This window comes from Bubalus bubalis, chromosome 13, assembly GCF_019923935.1.
Source record: "Bubalus bubalis isolate 160015118507 breed Murrah chromosome 13, NDDB_SH_1, whole genome shotgun sequence".
Classification (NCBI taxonomy): Eukaryota; Metazoa; Chordata; class Mammalia; order Artiodactyla; family Bovidae; genus Bubalus; species Bubalus bubalis.
Window position 1 is genome coordinate 50,251,754 of NC_059169.1, and position 22,948 is coordinate 50,274,701.

Consider the following 22,948-nt stretch of genomic DNA (forward strand, 5'->3'; position numbering starts at 1 on the left):
TCAGTGATATTTTATTTACTTTTTCAACATTGGTCTTTAATTTGGCATCATCCAACATCTAATTAATAAGTTTTTAGTTACTTGTTAGATCATGCCAAATCAGTTCTGAGGACTGCAGAAAAATACAAATAGTTTTAGAGCGATGAAAGACACAGGAATAAACAAAAGGAAGTTTATTATAAGTTTCACAACTTAGGAAGATAAAATACAAGAATTTGGATACATTAGCTATATATCTTTCACTTCATTTTTATAGTCATCTGGCAGAGTTGTCACCTAATCAACATATCTAATTGATTTTGATGCTTACAATAATGTCATAATGAATCAGGTATTGTTATCTATAATTTTGTAGATGAATTTACTGTACAGAGATGTTAGATAAGACCCCAATGTCTACTGTCCGTGATGAAAAAGGTATTTGAACCTTGATGCTCAGAAGCGAGTTTAGAGCTTTCTCCACACTAAGATGCCTCTCCTTAAACTATGTTTCACATATTTACATGCTTCATTGTTTTGGTTATTTCCAGGTTAGTATTTTCAAAGGAGTGACTGACAAGTTACATTTAGGAAAAAGGGAAGACTGTGAAGGACATATTTCAAGGCAAATTAATTTCCTTTGCTTCTCAAAGTCCTGTAGCCTGTGGTCACACATAATCCTACTCAGAAACAATCTTCCCCAAACTAAATAGAAGCACATTTATTATTTGTTATTTTCCATTCTGCCAGCTACAAAATGAAATGCCAAGACTTTCTTGTACAGGATGAGAGATTTTAGTCAGCCCAAACACCAAAAGGACCCCTGTTATCAGAAGTGTAGCCTCTCAATTTGATTTCAGTTTTGTTGTGCAGGTTTTTCCTTAGCATTCAAAACAAATAAGCAGGCATTCCATACTTAAAACGGTGACTTGGCCTAACTGTTTCAGAGTTCACTAAGGTGATATTTAAGCTCATTTCTCTAGATTTGTATACAGAGGTATCTTTGTCAGTTGAAAGATAACTAAAAAATGAAGGAAAGAGTCTTCAAACAAAAAGGAAGGAAAACAGAAAGTCCAGTCTAGAGGTACTGTGGTTGTCCAAGTGACATTTTAAACTAAGGCAGTGTGCTTAGGTTGGCTATGGGAAGGGAAGCATTTGTTTTATAATTTTAATAGCTTATTTTTATTTAAATTCAATATATTAATTTTTATCTATTAAGTATAAAAATTGAATACAATTTCATGATGCCAATGTCATTAATTTCACCCACAGGAGTATAATCATTATGAATTAAAGTGCTTGGAACTGCCCTGGTATCAATGGATATTTATAGCATAATGTAGAGGACATGGGTGTTAGTCTCAAAAGATTTATAATTGGGCAAGATGAGAGCCCAGAGAATAGAAAGCAAACAGAGCACCCGTGGGGTTATATACATGGAAGTGGAAAAGAATGGATAATTATGTGCTTAAGTTGTAAACATCCATGCCCTGATTTAAACCCTATGAAGATGTAATCAAGGTAATGCAGGAGGAATATAATTTTGTTGTCATGGTATTTAGAGCAGAGTAGCCCAAAAATGTAAGAATATTGAGGCTGATAAAAACAAGGCTGTTAGAGTTTCCTGAATGTGAAACAACCAGAAACTGAATGGAGGTTTGATAGAGTAATGTGAGGAATAAGATATCTGAGACATATTACAAGGACAAAAATAAGCCACAGTTCCTGTCAGATTTCTGAATAAGAGGTGGGAATAATCTGTCAGTTTTACTTCATTACAGTTATAATGAACCTCTGCTTTAGAACTATTTCTTTCTAATTCATTCCAACTCCATGGACACAAGATCACATAGTTAATCTAATTCTGTGACTTTTCTCTCAGTATCTTTTGAAAATACTTGTATTCATTAATAGTAACCAAAAGCATTAATGTTAACAACTCTGAATAAAATGAGTGACCTCCCACTGACGTATTCTTGGATTAAGTGTATGTAACACCAACAGTGATCTTATAGAAAATACATACAGTATTTCTACACAGTGATCATTCCTAAGTGCCATATTTCTAAGAAAATTATAGAGTAAGAAAATAGAAGATATCCTTATGTTTCTCTAAATGATGATTTATTCAATAAAAGAAAAATCAGAAATTTAACTTTGTCAGCTCTGATTGTGGAATTAACTGACATAGTTCAACTCAACATAAATGTTACCTCTGTCCTTAACATTTTTGGCTTCTGGAAACTGTTTTTCCATCTCACTGGCTAAAAACAACTCTCACAAGTCCCGTAGATGTCATAAGTGCATTTAAACCTTAACCCATGGAAGAGGGAAGCAATCCGTCAGGAACCTGAAGATCAGGTTTATCCTTCTAGTATTTATAGCCTAACTTTCTGAATAATGATTCTCAGAAAAGTCCACAAAATCCAACCTTGGGATAGAATGACACATATTTCTTACACAAAACTGAAAGTAGCTAGGGACCACGTTATAAAAATACAAATGAAGTTTGCACTACAGATACCTTACCTGTCTTGTTGTCCAAAATGTGACTAATATAGTAAATTTCTAGTGAAAAATATTGTTTATATCATACCGATAGATGATATTTTATGAAGTATACTAAAGGTATAAATTGGTAACTTAGTCAAAGATGAGATATTGATATCTTATTTCCTAGAAGGAGAGTGAGCAATAACAGATGCTCTAAATCTGTATGTGTGTTAAAATTTACTTATTTGCACCATAAAGAAATTTCCCAGGTTATGATATCCAACCCAGAAACCCTGATGACAGGGAGAACTCTACAGCACTAAACCTGCCATTTCCAGTCACTTCGTGATTTTAATCTCAGTGTTCTGAATAAATTTCACTTTACAGACAACATATGTCTGTGCTTATAAAGTTACTTTGTTCTATTTGATTAGGAAGTAAACTTTCTAGAACACTTCACCTTGCAATTAGTTCTTTCCCTGTCATCCTTGTCCAGTCTATTATTCTACCTTTTCAAATGTTTTCATTACACAGAATTTCCAGTGACTACACCTGAACTTTAGAATATGCTAATGGGTACATATAGTTTTATTTCACTCTGGTCATGTTTGCTTTAATTACCATCATTAACCTAAAATTAATGTCCTCTGTCAGCAAGAGAGAAACGGCAGCATGCAACATGGTTTTGGAATTGGAAACACTAAACCCTGCCCCAATACAAGGGAGCTGTGTGAGTATTGGCAAGTCACTTTGCCTCTCTGAGCCCATCTTATACATTGAAAGTCATGGGAATGAAGGAAGTGCTCTCTATTGTCTCTCTTGGACAACTAGTATTTCTGAAACAACTAGTCTTAACAACACTCTCTTGTATATCTACCTTTTTCCATCTTGTGAAAAGGAGAACATGGCAGGATAGTGAAGGGAGACAGTACATGTCAGCCTGAGCACTATTCTCTCAGATGGCCAAAGAAAAGGCCTGCCTCACATGTTTCGTGTGGTCTATCATAGTTCCCTGCTCTAATGTACAGTACTCTACTCAAGTTGTTGAAGCTGAAGCTTCAATACTTTGGCCACCTTATGCAAAGAGCTGACTCATTTGAAAAGACCCTGATGCTGGGAAAGATTGAGGGCAGGAGAAGGGGACAGAGAGGATGAGATGGTTGGATGGCATCACCAACTCAATGGACATGAGTTTGGGTAAACTCCGGGAGTTGGTGATGGACAGGGAGGCCTAGCATTCTATGGTTCATGGGGTCACAAAGAGTCAGACATGACTGAGTGACTGAAGTGAACTGAGCTACTCAAGTCGCTCCTTTCTTGTCTTTCTTTAGGAAAAATAAAAAGAAAGGCAGTAGGAGCTAGAGCAGAGGTGCACCCAAAAAGTAACCACTCTTTTAAAGTCCCATCATATATATGTATGTGCTTGTGAATGATACAACTTCACACATTTGCTAGACAAAGATAGTGAAACAGAGAGGAGAGAAGAAGGGTTGAAACAGTCCAGGTGATTCTGCCACTCATTCCTCCTGGTAGAGTGAGAAGAAGCCCCAGAGTAAATTCCTGTGGGTGACATGATTGCCTGTCTGCCATTCCCTTGTGTATCTTATAATTGAGCAACTTGACACGCTGAGTGAATGTCAAGAGTAGCTCTGGTTATATCTGAATTTTGCCTTAAACACTCACTTTAAAATCTACTTAAGATGTTATGCCACAATAGTTTCCAAAAATATAAGTTCTAAAGCCAAACAGAGCAAATAAGAACACTTAAAATAAAAATTATATTTTATTTACACTGCTTTTAAAATCTATGCTTTAGAATCAATAATTCAAATTATGAGAAAAGTCAAGGAGCAAAACTCTTCAATTCCTTAAAACAAAATCAAGCACAATGATTCACTGGTTTTTTAAAATTTTATCATTTGCATATCAATATGATTTGGAATATTTGTCTACACATATACACAGTTTAGTTTTCTGCTAGTGCCTCTAAATGACTCACTGTTCAGGAATTGTTTCTTAATAAATTCATCCACCAAGTTCAAGAATAAGTAACTCATTAAAGTACAGTTAAGTTAAGTTCAGACACTCAGTCATGCCTGACACTTTGCAACCCCATGGACTACAGCACGCCAGGCTTCCCAGTCCATCACCAATTCCTGGAGCTTGCTCAAACTCATGTCCATTGAGTCAGTGATACCATCCAACCATCTAATCCTTTGTTATCCCCTGCTCCTACTGTCTTCAATCTTGCCCAGCATGAGGGTCTTTTCCAATGAGTCAGTTCTTTGCATCAAATGAACAAAGAATTGGAGTCTCAGCTTCAGCATCAGTCTTTCCAATGAACATTTAGGACTGATTTCCTTTAGGATTGACTGGTTGGATTTCCTTGCAGTCCAAGGGACTCTCAAGAGTTTTCTCCAACACCACAGTTCAAAAGCATCAATTCTTCAATGTTCAGCTTTCTTTATGATCCAACTCTCACATCCATACATGACTACTGGAAAAACCATAGCTTTGACTAGATGGACCTTTGTTGGCAAAGTAATGTCTCTGCTTTTTAATATGATGTCTAGGTTGGTCATAGCTTTTCTTCCTAGAAGAAAGCGTCTTTTAATTTCATGGCTGCAATCACCATCTGCAGTGATTTTGGAGCCCCAAAAAACAGAATCTGTCACTATTTCCTCATCTATTTGCCATGAAGTGATGGGCCTGGATGCCATGATCTTAGTTTTCTGAATGTTGAGCTTTAAACCAACTTTTTCACTCTCCTCTTTCACTCATCAAGAGGCTCTTTAATTTTTATTCACTTTCTGGAATAAGAGCAGTGTCATCTGCATATCTGAGATTACTGATATTTCACCTGGCAATCTTGATTTCAGTTTGTGTTTCATCCAGCCCAGCATTTTGCATAATGTACTCTGCATAGAAGTTAAATAAGCAGGGTGACAATATACAGTCTTGACGTACTCCTTTCCTGATTTGGAACCAGTCTGTTGTTCCGTGTCCAGTTCTAACTGTCACTTCTTGACCTGCATATAGGTTTCTCAAGAGGTGGGTCAGGTGGTCTGGTATTCCCATCTCTTTCAGAATTTTCCACAGTTTGCTCTGATCCACACAGTCAAAGGCTTTGGCGTAGTCAATAAAGCAGAAATAGATGTTTTTCTGGAAGTCTCTTGCTTTTTTGATGATCCAGTGGATGTTGGAAATTTGATCTCTGGTTCCTCTGCCTTTTCTAAAGCCAGCTTGAATGTCTGGAAGTTCACAGTTCACAAACTGTTGAGGTCTGTCTTGAAGAATGTTGAGCATGAATTTGTTAACATGTGAGATGAGTGCAATTGTGCTGTAGTTTGAACATTCTTTGGCATTGCCCTTCTTTGGGTTTGGAATGAAAACTAACCTTTTGCAATCCTGTGGCCACTGCTGAGTTTTACGAATTTGCTAGCATATTGAGTGCAGCACTTTCACATCATCATCTTTTCAGATTTGAAATGGCTCAACTGGAATTCCATCAGGTCCACTAGCTTTGTTCATAGTGATGTTTCCTAAGGCCCACTTAACTTCGCATTCCAGGATGTCTGGCTCTAGATGAGTGATCACACCACCGTGGTTATTTGGGTTATGAAGATCTTTCTTGTATAGTTCTGTGTATTGTTTCCACCTGTTCTTAATCTCTTCCACTTCTGTTAGGTCCATACCATTTCTGTCCTTTACTGTGACCATCTTTGCATGAAATGTTCCCTTTGTTTCTCTAATTTTCTTGAAGAGATCTCTAGTCTTTCCCATTCTGTTGCTTTCCTCTATTTCTTTGCATTGATCACTCCCTCTCAAATAATTTTTTATAATAGCTCCTTTCCTAAAGTTAATTTCTGAAATAAAGTCAAATGCTTTGGGAAGATATTGAATGGAAGGTTGTGAAGACTCTCATTTAACATGACAGAAAACCACTTCTTAATTTTCCTATACAAACTATTCATCATACCCAACAGAGAACCAGAGGGGATGAAGATCAAGGTTTTAGGTGTCTTGATGAGTCATTCTATATATCATAATTAATATCTGCACTGATATTCTTTTCAAGAAAGAGAGACATTGGATATGTTAATGTTTAGAAATGCAGTAATTCTTTTCATCTTGATCTTACTTAATAGTTCTGTTAAAACTATATTTTTGCTTTTCAAAATGGAAACTCATAATATCATAAATCACAGTGGAGTAGTTTTCCTGTTAAGTATGATTGGAAAGAATGTTTTTTAATAAAGGAAAAGAGCCAGGCAGCTTTAACAACTCATAAATTATGTAATCAATTTGGACAGTAAATATATAGGGCTTTTTCATACAGCTAGCTAAATTAAGAATGAACATATGTGCATATGCAAATGAAATTAAAATGTCCAGTAAGTACTAATTGTAAAATCACTGGATCTACTTCAGAAAACTTCATGTTATTGGTTACTAAAGTACATCCTTTCCAACGTTCATATAACACACATTCCTAGCCGAAAATACAAGTTCTTGAATTCATAAGGACAGTATCCATGCAGTCACCACCAAGTCTGCTGTTGAATAAGTATGGGAAATATGGCCTGTGCCTTGTTCTCTAATCATATGAAGGAAGCAGATGGCTCAAAAAAACATGTGTTGGCTTAAGGTGGTAAATCATAAACAGAAGTAAATTGCCAGCTTACCTTAAATCCAGTCTGTCTTTCAATCCCTAACCTCACTAAGTGCTGCTACTCAAGTTGAATCTGACTGTGTCAGAGTTTTGATTCATACGTTTAAACACTCGGGCAGTTTCTGTGTAGAAAAACTGAGTTGCGGCCATTTTCACAATCAATATTGATCTTCCCAGTCAAAATGATCAAAGGTTAATTTATATCTGTCATTAAGATAACCAGAGAGAATGGAATGGCTTGGCTTCTCTCCATGCATTTGGTACATTTTGTTAGGTACTTGAATACTATGGCTCTGGAATGTATTTTCATGGAAAGAAAGAAAGAAAAAAGAAAAATCCAGCATGCGTTTCAGAAAAACAGCAAAGATAATGTGACATCAATTTAATATCAATTCCAAGTAATGATAATAGTCACACCATCCATGTTCCCTAAAAATACAGTATATGACCTTGTTAATGTACTTTGGGTCATTTTATCAGTTTCCTTTATTATTTAGGCTTAATAATAGTCAATGAGGCAGTAATATCATAAGCCTAAGCACATTTTTAGTCTGCTGGTGCTGTAGCTAGGTGCAAAAGACACTGTGAGCTAGTAAATAAACAAAGAAAGAATAATAAGAAAGAAAAGTGAACCACAGTGAGCTACAGTGAAGAAGCATTAAGTAGCCAATAAGAAAAAAGAAAAAAAGAAAAAACCTAGCAATTTCAAGTCTTAGAAGAATTCATAAAACACAAATAGAAATTGCTTATCTTGTCATCAGCAATTAGAACAAGTTAAGAAAAAGCAAATGCTCTGTATATTTATGGACACAACCTGTGTATCTATAGTAACCATTTAAATTAAAGAAACAAATGAAAACAGCCTTCAGTTTTATTAGTAGTGTTGACCTGATCATCCTAGAGATTCAAAGGGCTCTGGGATTGGCAGCCAGCCAGCTACTTTCAAACAGCATTAGTTCCTAAAATAGCATTGATGACCATTAACCAACAATAATTTATATGAATATAAATACATTGACAGTGTTATGTTGACCTTCACCCATGATCATGCACCTGGATACCAATTTCATAACATTTTTATGCAAGAAAAATATATTTCATAGTTTCCATTTCTAGTTATCTTTCTAAAATTAATTAGAATATCATTCTGTCACCCTCTGAAACAAGCAGGTTTTTTTTTTTCTTTTAAATCACTGAATCTTTACTTTATCACAAGCATAAAAATCTAATTGCAAATTAAAACCCTGCAGCTGAGGAAGATCCTCGCACATCTCCTAGTTTATACTTGTGACTTTCTTCAACTTGATGTCACAGTATTTGAAGAGCAGTTTATAATCATCAGTATGTATTTATAGCTTCCTTCAGGAGCCAATCAGGCATGATCATGTAGCAATGCAAGGTATATGTTTTAAGCTTTGCATAAAGTGTATGTGGCATATTCAGCTGACAAGACAATACATTGTAAGAGCTGTAAGAGTAATTACAAGGAAGCAATTTTTTTTTCACCCCTCCTTTGGTGAGGTGTATAGGATCTTAGTTCCCCCACCAGGGATAAAACCTGCAACCCCCTGCACTGGAAGCAGAGAGTCTTAACCACTGGATCTCTTGGGAAGATTCTAGCAATGCCTTGGATTTAATGAATAATGCTCTGAAAGAGGAAGAAATTTGGTTCAGTAGCACTGCTTAAATTGAGGATGCTCAAATCTCTGTGATCTTAAATCATCTGTTTAATCCAATAATATATTTTTCAGTCTGTGTCATCTTTCAGTAAAAAGAGGCTTGGAGAATATAGTTAAGACCTATATAATATAATTATATTAACTAAAATAATGGACTGTCAATTTGGTAACTGTAACTAAGATAGAGTGCTTATGGATAGATAGATGGATACATATACATAGGCATTCCCCAAGTAGTAGCTGCAAGTAATTTATTAGCAATAATATGGTTGTGAAATATGCTGTTTGTTAGAGTTCTGTTTACATTCTATGCTGAAAGGGAGAACATTCTGGGGTTACTTCAGCCAGATAAAAAATACTCTTACTGACTAATTTTGAACCAAAGCCATACCAATTGTTTTAGATGACAACTTAACATTATAAATCTTGCCAAAGGTTCACAGATCTCAAAACCTTTGACTGTCATCTAGATTAAAAAGTAAAGATTCACTGTGCAGCTCACTTCTATTAGAGAGAAACAAACTGACATTCTAAGCAGTATTGATAATATTCGACCAGGGCCAGCTGTCTTGTGATTTTTAGTGATGTGGTAGACTGAGGCACAGAGCCCACCTCAAGAACTCTAAACTGGAATCATGTATTTTAACTGTACTTTACTGCATAAAGTAAAACAGACACAGACATGTAATCTATAAATTTACTAATAATTTTTCTTTCCAATGAAGTTATGCTAGGTTAGTTATCTTGCAATGATCTATATCTATATCTATATCTATATATATATATATAGAATGTGACTCTTGGTGAGTATATAAAGAGTAGCATTTAAGGAATTTTTGCTGAAATATTAAAAAGACAATGAAATATTCCATTCATTCTTGCTCTCTTTCCATCAACTCACAAGACTGCTCTGAATTTTTAAATTATATTATGACATTATCCTAATAATTGGCTTACATATTATAATAGTTAATAGAAACTGTAGTTTCCAAATTAATCATGCATTTCTCATTTAGTGGTAGATGACCATAAAAGATTTCAAAATTGTGTTTCGATCACTTAGGTCTTTAAAGTTTGAATTCCACTTTGAAGGTTATCTCAAAGGATATTTACTAGATTTATATCTGGTGATTTGCAAAAACAAAAAAGTTTCCAACATTTGCTCCTATTTTACAAGTTACCTTGTCTATTCACTTTGTGATTTCCTGAATAAATTTTCCAGTTATTTTTAGATTCTAAGCATATTGCCCCTGCCCCTTTCCTTACCTCTTTAGGCCTAGGAATGGTAATATTTTCCTACATTTTCAGGTCTTGGCTTCTCTCACTACTTTTTTATAGCTTACTTTCTGAGCCCACACTAAACAGAGTCCTCCTTCATCAAACATTTTTCAGTTAACCCTTTTGAGTGCCATTCCTTTGGTGCCTGAAAGATACCCAAGCTATGCCAGTTTATGGGGAAACACACTTTCACATTGTGATTTGATGGATGCCTCAAAGCCACCTCTATCGCAAAATCACATTCTTCTGCCATCATGTTTCAAATATTCATATGTATGGATTGAAGTGGCTCTGTAAGGCTCTTACTGAAGTGTAGATATTCTTTATCCTTCTAAAGGATAACAATTAGCATTTTGGTCAATAACGTTGTAAGATTAATGAGCTTATCAGAGTAGGAAACCACCAATTATGCCCAAGAGATGGTTCATTTTGATGAGACAGATTGGAAGATAATAAAAATACATAGTTAATTGTAAAGGGATAGCAGATCTAGATAGGAAGCACATATGATTAGCCATACTCCCCCAAAGAAGTTATTGAAATAACCCAGAGTGGGAAAAAAAAAAAGCTCTCAGGTCAAATTTTCATGTCATGAATTTTTCTCCCAGATACAAAATTCTATTTTGTATCTCCCAGATACAAAATGAGTTACAGTGCCTTTCCCTTATTTTGTTTTCTTACATTCACTAAAAAGCTTTATTTTGAGAGTAGTACTGGTTTTCCTAAAATTTTGCATGCAAACATCAACTAAATCTTGAGAAAATTTTAAATATTGTTGATTAAATGTGACTGTGCATTGATATTTCAAAAAAATTGTTCTGTTTCAGAAAAATGATAAATGATTCATATCTCATAAAATTATCACAAAATTATATTTTTGATGATAAGTATGACAACTTTATATGCATTGAATAGTTGGGGCATATGGTCAACTACCAGTAAAATAGTGAAATACTAAAGAACTGTAACTTGTCTTCTATCTTCAGAAAATTATGATCTCTGATTGGCAATAGGCATAAAAGAAAATACTGCAGGAAATCTCAGACAAATTTATATAGATGTTATAAAATTCACATTATATTCATTATTTTAATAGCGAAATCTATCTTTCAAAGACCTATATTAATGAAGTAATTTCTCTGGATTTTCAATGTGCATTCAGAGATAAACATACATTTAGTTTGGAATGAGTAATCCTATGCATTATCCCGAGTGGGCAAGATTTCTCTCCACAATACTCCATTATACAAGCCATTTTCAATAATGAAGTAATGGCATTTTCAACAGTCCCCTTAGGAAATTCTTTCAAAATATAACATTATGCTTCTCATTTTAGAATAGCTTTTCTTTATGTACAACTAAATTTAAGCAATGGATTTCACCATGCTATTCTACGTGTAATCTAATGTGGCATATTAGCCTCTTTTAAAATCACACTTTCCTCTAAAATTTGTGAAAAGTAATTTCATCCCTCAATAGTTGTAAGCCATATATTTATTGAGTCTAAGCTACTTTTAGGATTTTAATACAATCCCTAATCAACTTAATTTTTTTTTTCTAAATACCCTCCCATTTACCTAAACATACCTGTAACAAAGGGCAAAATCCTGCATACTTATCTGCATCTCATTGGAACTCTGCTACAGAATAATTGCTAATAAGTTACTTTGGTATCTTCAGGCTTTAGAGAATTGTTCTGTTACATATTCTGTGAATCTAGACTTTAGAAAACATCTAAAGAGCTCAGTGAGAGGAATTATGAATTTTATGACATGATTAAGCAGTTCAGTGGGATATAGGTAGCAATCTAATTATGTTTCACTTTGGGGCATTCCACTTGCATTGACTCAAAAAAGGTGACACATAAGTGCAGCAATTTTGCACTTATTAATACCATTTAGACATTCAAAATATTATCTTGGTGAAAGTTTATGCTGTGTACTCTTAGCAATGTTTCTTAAGTAAAAGTAAACCAATTTGATTATTAACTATTTTCTGATTTAAATGACTTGTCAAAAACTGTTTTACATATACTTTTATGTTAGTTCACTGATTTGGGGTTCAGAAGAAATTTAATGTATTCTTTTCTTTCAAAAATCTATCTAGTAATAATCTACAGTATGACAGGCCATTGTAAAGGTGTTGAGTAGAGAGTTACCTAAAAGCAAATTACCTGGCTTTGTGGGGTTTCCATTCTAGTGTTAAAGCTAGACTGTGAACAAATAAATAGACGGTGAAAGGTAATAAGTAGTGTTTTTCATAAAAAATGCAGTTGGGCAAAGGAATAGAGACTGAATGAGCAAAGGATATTATTTTTTATAAGGTGATCAGAAAATGTATGAAAAATCAAATTTGACTAAACAAATAAATGAAGTGAGGCCTATAAGAAGAATAGTCCAGACACAAATAATAGCAAATCTGAAGGTCCTGAGACCTCATTAGTCTTGATGTATTTCAGCCACAGCAAGAGAGTTAGTATAGCTGAGCAGAGGGAGTAAGGTGGAGTTGAGGAGAGAAAGTGGCTGAGGGAGTACTGATATGAATCAGAGAGTTGGGCAGGAGCCAGATATTATGGGACTCTGAGCCATGGAAAGGAATATGACTTGTATTCTGATGTCCTTGGAAGCCAAAATGTTCGCATTAAATACTGTGTTAGGCTGAATAACCCCCAAATATACCCACATCCTCATCCCCAAACATGCAACTGTGCGATCTTACATCACAAAAGAGACTTTGAATATGTGATTAAATTAAGGATTTTGAGATGTGATTATTCTGGATTAGCTACATAGGCAGGGTGTAATCATAACAGTCCTTAAAGAGGGGTGCAGGAGGAGTTAGAGAAGGTAATGTGATAACAGAAATGGATACTTGGAGTATGTGCTTTGAATATGGAGAAAGACCCAGAAACTATTAAATATAGACAACATCTAGAAGCTGAAGAAAGGAAGGAGATGGATTTTTCCCTCAGAGTTTCCAGGATGAAGCAGCCTGGTTAACACCTTGACTTCAATCCAGTGAAATGTATTTTCAGAATTTTGACTTCCAAAACTATAAGATGATGTTCTTTTTTTTTTTTTTAATTTTATTTTATTTTTAAACTTTACATAACTGTATTAGATTTGCCAAATATCAAAATGAATCCGCCACAGGTTTACATGTGTTCCCCATCCTGAACCCTCCTCCCTCCTCCCTCCCCATTCCATCCCTCTGGGTCGTCCCAGTGCACCAGCCCCAAGCATCCAGTATCGTGCATCGAACCTGGACTGGCATCTCATTTCATACATGATATTTTACATGTTTCAATGCCATTCTCCCAAATCTTCCCACCCTCTCCCTCTCCCACAGAGTCCATAAGACTGTTCTATACATCAGTGTCTCTTTTGCTGTCTCGTACACAGGGTTATTGTTACCATCTTTCTAAATTCCATATATATGCGTTAGTATACTGTATTGGTGTTTTTCTTTCTGGCTTACTTCACTCTGTATAATAGGCTCCAGTTTCATCCACCTCATTAGAACTGATTCAAATGTATTCTTTTTAATGGCTGAATAATACTCCATTGTGTATATGTACCACAGCTTTCTTATCCATTCATCTGCTGATGGACATCTAGGTTGCTTCCATGTCCTGGCTATTATAAACAGTGCTGCGATGAACATTGGGGTACTCGTGTCTCTTTCCCTTCTGGTTTTTTCAGTGTGCATGCCCAGCAGTGGGATTGCTGGATCATAAGGCATGTCTATTTCCAGTTTTTTAAGGAATCTCCACACTGTTCTCCATAGTGGCTGTACTAGTTTGCATTCCCACCAACAGTGTAAGAGATGATGTTCTTTTAAGTCACAAAGTTTGTGATAATTTGTTGTAGCAGCAAAAGAAAACTAATAAGAATATACTACCTATTTACTAATAACTATATATCAGTTCAGTTCAGTTCAGTCGCTCAGTTGTGTCTGAGTCCTTGTGACCCCATAAATCACAGAACGCCAGGCCTCCCTGTCCATCACCAACTCCTGGAGTTCACTCAAACTCGTGTCCATCCAGTTGGTGATATACATGGCTCTAATTAAGGATCAGAGCATAGAATGTCACAAAGTGAAAAAGGGAATCCAGCTAGGAAATAATAGTAACTTGCGGTGGTGAGTTTTTAGGGATGGAGGTAGGCTGAAAAACTTGCTGATTGACTGTGTGTATCTTGAGTAAGAGACAGACATTATATTAGTAGTCTATTTATGAGTTACAATCACCACCATTTAGTTATAGCAACAAAAATTTATCATCTCAGTTTCCAGCCATTTATTATCTCAGGAGTCCAAGTGTGCTTGCCATAGATAGGGTCTCACAGGCTAAAATCAAGTTATCAACTGTACTGGACTATTCTCTTGAGGCTCTGAGAAAGAATCCAATTTTCTAACTCACACAGACTGTTGGCAGAATCCTGTTCCTATGGTTGTAGGACTGAGATCCCTGTTGTCCTGATGACTGCCCAGCTGGGGTTTCTCTCAGCAATTAAAAGCTGCTCTCCAGTCCTTTTCACGTGGTCCTTACCATCTTCAAATATTCCAGTGACATAATGAGTCTTTCTTGTACTTTGAATCTGAGTTTCTTTCTCCAATAGCTAAAGAAATCTCCCTGATTTTCAAGAGTTGAGGTGATTATTTTAGTTAAACAAATATAGTTTAGTTTCTTAACTAATAATCAACTTTATTTGTTGATGAGTGTCCTTATTATATCTGCAAATCCCCTTTTGCCATTGTCTTAGTACAAGCTGCTTTAACAGAATATCATAGACTCGCTTTAACAGGGAACATTTATTTATCACAATTTAGAAGGCTGGGAGGACGAAGATTAAGGTACAGGCAAAATTGGTGTCTGAGGAGATCCCCCTTCCTAGTTGGCAAACAGTGCCTTTCTTGCTGTACATGGCAGAGAGAGAGAGAGAGAGTAAATGATCTAGTTCTCTGGTCTCTTTTTATAAGGGCACTAATTTCATCACAAGAACTTCAGCCTTATGACTTCATCTAAACCTGATCCTTTCCCAAAGATCCCTCCTCCAAATGCCATCATGTTGGTTTCAACATATGAATTTGCCAGACAGAAACCTTCAGTATGTAGCAATCATATAATTTAACATTACCACTTGTGTGATATTGTATGTTTCTGGTCCCAGGAATTAGGTTGGAGAAACTTAGATTTCTGTCTCTCAGGTGCCAAGTCTGACTCCTTTTTTGTTTGTTTGTTTCTGAATGGAGCAAGCAGGTGATTGGTGTGCCATACACAAGAATGGTAATTTCAGGAAGAGTAGCATGTTTGGGGAAAAAAAGAAAGAATTACATTAATTGGAAATGCTAATTAGAAATATAAATGATGCTGAGGAGCCATGAGTCAGATATGTTGATATTGCCACAAGAGAATGATAATGGGGCTGAAAATGTAAGTTGGGGAATTGCTAATATATATATATATATATATATACACACACACACACACACACACACACACGATTTATAAGACTGCATAGTGATGTAATTTCACTTTGAATGTAGATAAAGAACACTGAGCTGGATCTGGAAAAAGCTATAGTGTCATCAAATGGAACTGAAACACAGAGGCTAGTGATGGCTTGGAGAAATCAGGAAAGTATAACAGCACCAGGGAACTTGTTAAAACAGAAAGTTCAAGGCTCCACCTTAAATGTATAAAAGGAAAATTACTGGTTATGGCCAGGCAATTTATATGATAAGCCCTCCAGCTAACTCCGATTCAAGCACATATTTGAGAACTTTAAATTGTGTAGAACACTGGGAAAGTATCCCATGGAGATAGATAAGTACTCAATATGCTTGCATCTCCAAGAGAGGGCCTTGAAGTAACAGCATTTGAGAGATCCTAAGAAATGAAGGAACTTAGGATCCCAGATTTACTGAATCTGATTCTGCATTTTTACATTTTCTCCAGGTGGTTCATATGCATATTAACATTTGAGAAGTACTGATCTACAATCTATTAATTCAAAGTTATGGTAAAATCTATGTGTAAACACACACACCCACAGACACATCCCTACAGATCACATGGGATAGCTTATTCTATTTTTTAAAAAAAGAAAATCTTTCAGACAGTTTTTAAAATATAAAATTTGTGAAGTCTTTAAATGTTTAACAATTTACCAAAATGTTTTTCACAAATTTCCCATTGCTTAAAATAACCAAGGGTGGGTCTCTACACCCTTTGGAGATCAGGAGAAGTAGAATGTCTACCCAGACACTCAGGAGGGAACAAGGCTGCATTTAAGGGTCCCAGGTGAAAATTATCAGAGAACTGGGGAAATAAAAACAAACTTCACCAGTTTTTTCATTCTAATTAAATACACCTGAAATATGAGAGCGTGGAAAATGTGTGGAGATAAATTACTTCACAGTATTATGTACTACTGGTCTGGATTCAGACAAGTACCTGAGAGTTTTTTAAGAGGAGGTAAGATTATATAAATTGCTTCTTTTTAAACTTGAATCTCAGCCTGAAATTCATCTGTATGAATTACTTCATTTCTTCATACCTGAGATTTGCTCCTAAAAACGTGTTGTATATCAAATAAGATTTACTGTGGTTTTTTGAGAAGTTATACAGATTGTAGGAAATGAACAGTAATTCAGGAAATATCAGTATATGAATAACTTTGTAAAAGGAAAGACATCAAATATGAGAAAAAGAAATAGTGAACTATAGGAGAAAGAAGATACAGTTTGCAATAACATAAATAAGCTACTGCATACCATGCAATTGGGTAAAAATTTGAATTAATTTAAATAATCAGTAACCTTAGACTATTGTCATTTCATTGATTGCAACATCTAATGTGAATGGTGAATCAATAAAATTATCGAAGTATTTTCTTTACAGCCATTAGCTTTAGCAGATGAGAAAAAAAAAGGGACCTGATATTCAAGCCATGCTGTAGAAAGCGAAAGATTTATAAGGAGGCACTCTCCATTCTTTGTGAGCTATAAAGTCTGTCCAAATAGCAATATCCTCTCTGGCAGAGAATCTGCTGCTCAGGCTGGCCATGTGTTATTGCATTTGGACTGACTCCATCCACAAATGTTGACTTTTCATCTGTGACCAAGGAAAAAAATCTGTATGAGGAACAGAACGTGTAAAACATTTAATCCTTGTTTACTTGTTAACCAAAGGTTTTGTCAGATCCTGCTGGTATGAGATTTCTGTATTTGTTTCTCAAGGTGACTGTAGATGATGTCACAATTTTGAGTTTAAACTTGAGCTATTAACTAAAAGTTAGATTATAGCTTTTACTTAGGTTGATAAATATAAATACTTGTTCCAATCATACTTTCACATTCCAGGACTTAATATGATGTAAGTAATACACTACAGGAACAGTTGATTTATAATTTCTTTGCTCTATCTTGGACTTTTCATTAGTAAAATGAAAATAACACTGAAAATGTGATTATCTATGACAAACCACAGTGATATTTAACAAAGGAATAAAAGGCTGGTAGATGTCATGCATCAAACTTTAATCTTTGACTCTCAATTTTTAGATGAGAAACTAGGAAATAGTGAATCTAAAATTAATTTCACAAAGTTTATACTAATTCATTGTTTTCAGTTCAGTTCAGTAAAGTCACTCAGTCCTGCCCAACTCTTTGCAACCCCATGGACTGCAGCACGCTGGTCTGCCCTGTCCATTCATTGTTTTACTGGGGCTCAAATCTATTTCTGTTGGCCTGAGTTATGATGATCGCCTGACCTGAGATTTGTGAACTAGTTCTGAATTTAGATATTGTATGCAAGAATCTCTTGAACCTAATGAGATCAAACAAAAATTATTCAGGGAATGAATGAAAAATATTTTTCCCATAGGCATAATCAAATTTGCCAGATTTATTTTTGGATTTAGACTGTCCACATAACTATGCTATACTATTTTATATGCAAATCTGAGTTTATATGGTATTGAAATTTGTACCCCTTGATTGTTTCTCTGGGCAGAGTAATAACTCGTATCTATTCCCATGTAATATTGATTTTAAATTATCAATTGGATATAGGATAATGTGATCTAAAATAGAGATCATATAAGGGATCATAAGGGATTATGAGCAATGCTGAGCAGATTCCTCTGTTTTCATGTCAACTCTCATATTCAAAATTAACTTTGACCATTTTTAGACTGGAAGCAAATTAATCCATTTGATTCATATCTGAAACTCATCAGTAGTGTGTGGAGATAGTAGGAGGCCCCATCAAGTGACTTAGCTTTCTACTCAGGGTAATCCATGATAAAAAATTGTTATCACCACTGCATCTTATCTCACAAAAATGTAAAAGAATTAGAAATAAACTGAGGGTGAAAATGAGATAGTAAAAATACTAAGTTTTTTTATGTTGGTCTCTTAGAGATACTAAAGTTACCTAGTAGTGTAGTAGGTGAGAATTTTTATTTCCCTAAAACTTTTTATAGGAAGTTGAGTAAGGAAAGGAGCAAGTATAATAACTAAGATTCTTCTCAGTAAATCAATAGCAAGTACAAAGCAAAGTAATAGGATAAAAACCTACTCTAAACCAGAAATTTTATTAAAACAAGGAATTTTATCACTAGGCCTAGAGATCAGGTAAACTGCTTCAGCAAGTTCAAGTCAGTGGATACATCTTCCACTCTAATATGTTTAGTGGTGCACAACTCTTTGCGTACTACATCTTGCTACCTTTTAAGGTACTTTTTCTGAGGACAATACAGTAAAACTGGAACTTAACAGTTGTTTGGCATAAAAATAATGATATATGGTCTAACCACAAAAAGGCCATTATAACATGACAATCAGATACGTTTTGCATGAAAGAGGTATTTTTCTATAATAAAATTTGAATGAGACAAAAATTGAGTGAGATGTGATGAATTTGAACCAAAATGATATAAAAATGACATCTATTTTACAATTCAATTTTGGCAGTCTGTTTAGTCTTATTTTACCCAATTGGAAAAAATTCTAAGGAAAATTTATTAATGTAGAAGTCCAAACTGTCATATAGTTTGAAATCTAATGAGAAATATGAAAGTTCTCATGATTTTTTTACATGTCAGTTTATCAGTTTCGATCTTTGGAAAGAAAGGGTTTCAAATCATCAGGTCGAAAAGCAGGTGGACACCAGGCCAGAAGGCACTTGTTAATTACAGCAGTGAGTTAATCAATGAAGTAACAGTTCTGCTTCTGGGTATAACAAAATGAGATCAAAGCTCATTCAAGTATGCTGCCATTGAAGTATAGCTGGAGATCCATCAAATTGGGTAGTTTCACATTTTGAACCTGCACATTAAAAGTCAGCAATTCAAGCAGCTCTATGACAGCTGTTGATGCCTAAATCATAAACAGGTTGCTGGTTTTTTTTTTATTTGTTTTGTTTTTTTTTTGGGTTTGAGCAGGAAGGTGAATTTGGCCAAAGATGGAGAGGGAAATTCATTGAGACCTGATATAAACATTAACTGAGATGACTTTCAAGAAGCTTTTCATGTGCTTTCATTTTTGCTTTCAGCATTTAAATGCAGAGACAGATGGCTTGGACAGTTTTATCAACATTTGTGTCTTTAGACATTCAAAAACCAAGAAAGATAACCAAACTCAAAGATTGCATTTGTGAGAGGGGAAAAGTAATTTAGCTTTTTTTTTTCAAATCAATAAATATTTCAGTGTTAAAAAAATCATGATGGGTTTTTTAAATACTTTTTAAAAATAGAACGGAAGTAATTAGTATAAGGCTGAAATTATGGAAAGTATTTATAAGCAGTTTTCAATCCTGATCTGAATTCTAAGTAGATATTGTATAACATGACAGAAATAGGACATCAAAAATTTATGAAAAATTTGGAGAAGTAGGGAAGCATAATGCACATATGCATGCACATGCACACATGTACACACACAATTTCAAAATTTATTAAGAATCCAGCACATTTCTGATACATGTTATACATGTTAGTTATTCAATAAACACTTGTTGAGGGAATTATGAAAAATAAATACAATTATTCATCAATTAAGACAACCTCTTATAGTGATGACATTAAAAATAATTATATGTCAATGATAAAGGATAATATTTCAGTGCATATAGGTTTTGCAGTATTAGCAAAGAAACCCTGATATTTTAAATGCTATATATTTGATGGAGAATCATGAATTATTTTCAATTATATTTTGAAAATAACAACATTAAATATTAATGCTTTATGAAGAATGTCTTTCTCTTTTTTAAAAATGTAAAACAATTCAGTAAGTGGTTCTAAAAATGAGAAAAATTAACTGGAAACTATTTAATGTTTAAGATGCTTCAGATTATAAACTTTTAAAGGACCAGGATATTTAGGAAATCAGTAGAATGACTGTGTTCTCTTTAATAATTCATGATAAAAATGTTTTTATTTTTTCTACCAATTCATGACACAGACTTTATGGAAGAAAACTTGGAAGCTATTTCTCAAAAAAATTGCTATTTCTCAAGATAAAACCCATATTGTGTGTGTGTGTTTCAGGCAACCATTGGAAATTATACATAGGTCAAAATAAAAAGAGTAAAATTTTCCATATTTAATGTCAGGTCCTAAAATAGAAACTTGCCAGAAAATAAGCAAAGTAAATTTTCCAACAACGGAGCTCAATTATATGAGCAAACTGTTGTAATGAGGTTGTATAGATAGATAGGTAAATCTCTATACAGACAGACGACAGTTAGATCCTGGTTGGTCACTTTCCCTTTCTGAGTTAATTCATATTCCACCACTTCCCTTCTAGAGCTCTCACACTTGTAGGTCATGAAGGACACACCCTAACTGCCAGAAAGGTCAGGTTGTCAGATAACTTGAGACAGCCTCTGTGCCCTAGAACCTGAAAAATTATTCAAATCAGTCAATCCACAGAGGGTGCTCGGAACCTAGCTCCTCCCACTCTGTTTGGCAATACATAAACTGTCCACTACAATTCTAGCTTATTTTTATGCTGTTCTTGGTACAACCCTCCATGGGGCCCTGCCTGGTGGCCTTTCTTTTTTAGGGCTATAGGTAACAAAACCTGGCTCTCATGCAATTGCCATCATTGTGTTGTGTCCCACTTTTTGACGAATCTTTAAATTTTGTAAAGCAGATACCTAAAAGACTGACCTAAGAATTTACAGAACTTCTGTAAATTTATTTACAGACTTCATCAGAAGCTTTCAAATTTATTTACAAGAATGAATCACATATATTTTTCAAAGAGCAATTAACACTATTTAATGGAAAAATATTTTTGTAAGTTAAAGATTTTGTATAGTACATGCAAATGTTAACTGTAAATGTCTTAAAATTATCAGTTATCTGTAAGAAATTTCAGAAAAATGTAGAAATTCTATAACTTGGAACAAAGTACCCCTATTGCCTTGTGAAGAGACAAGCCTCCTTAAATCCTATCTCCTTCCCAACGACACCCTTTTTTGGTCTCTTGGTTCGCTGCTTTTAAGGCAATTATTTGTTTCCCAGGATAGACGCACAGTTCCATGGGGACAGTGTTGACATCTGCTTTGTTAACTGCTATATTCCCAGTGCCTGTCACAGTGTCAGCATATAGTACATGCTCAGTAAATAATAATGGAATAAATAAATGTTATCAGTTCTGAAAAACAATGCACACTATTTTTGTTAAAATGTGTCACTCAGTGCTGAAGATTTCAGGTCCACACAACACACACACACACACACGCAGTGTTCTCAATTCTTGGGTAATACTCTCAATTTAATAAGATAGTAGTGTATATTGGATAAGACTATTTAAAAAATAATCTTTCATACTCTCTTTTTATAGAGTAATAAAATCTTGATGCTATTGATATTTCTAAGATAGCTAATAATCCTACCCCCAACTTTGGAGCTATTAACAAGAAAAGAAAAATGTACTAATGATTCTGGAATAGTAAAAGTTAAGAATTGATTGATAGACCTAAAGATATATTATATATCAAACTTGTGATTATCTCCATTGATGTCTAGAAAGGAGTGAACATATTTAACAGAGAAGTTAAATAATTCACTTATTAACTGTCACAAGTATTGCTAAGGTGAAGAGATTTGTTGTTGAGGAAGCTTTTGGTATGATATTTGTGAAATCAGCATATTCTGATTGCTTAAATTCTGCCTTTTAAGTGGAGGATATCTTTAATAATTTCTTAGAACATTTTCAACCTCATAAAAATTTAATTAACAATTAACATTGTGCATAAATCATTGCTATTGTTTAACACCATGAAGAATCAGAAAATAGATCATTCCTTTTTTTTCATGAATGGATTTTAAATCTAGTTGAGAGAAAACAAAAATAAAAATGTATACTCATGAGTGTACAGACCCTAAAGACAAAAGACAAAAATGTCATAATATAAAAGTTGAGTGGGTTCAATTAGGGAATTTGTTATGCATTTATAGGGGAAGATCTGTGGAAATCTTCCCAGTGCCTACAAGATATGGATTAGCAAAGTTAGGGAAGCTTGCTGTGGTACATGGGAAGCAAACTGCCCCTTGATAGAGTCAGTAATTAAATGAAAACAAGCCAGACAAAAGCATTTTCTAGGCCTGTGATTCTGATGGAAGGGGAGCGGATTAGTTTGAACAAAATCAAAATGTGTTAGCTTTGTGGATACAGAGTCACTGAATAAACCAAAGCGAACCTATAAGGGAGAAATTAGTTTGAAATTTTAAAGTGTGGGCAATATTCAGAGGACAGAGAAAGGCTCATCAGTTCAGTTCAGTTTAGTCGCTCAGTCGTGTCCGACCCTTGGTGACCCCATGAATCACAG

General features: G+C 34.6%; 1 protein-coding gene across 4 annotated transcripts in view; it reads left to right on the forward strand.

Moving 5' to 3' along the window:
- PCDH9 (protocadherin 9) overlaps positions 1-22,948 on the forward strand; it is a 1,142,043-nt gene that overhangs the window by 1,114,567 nt on the left and 4,528 nt on the right. The gene's annotated exons all lie outside the window — the stretch shown is intronic.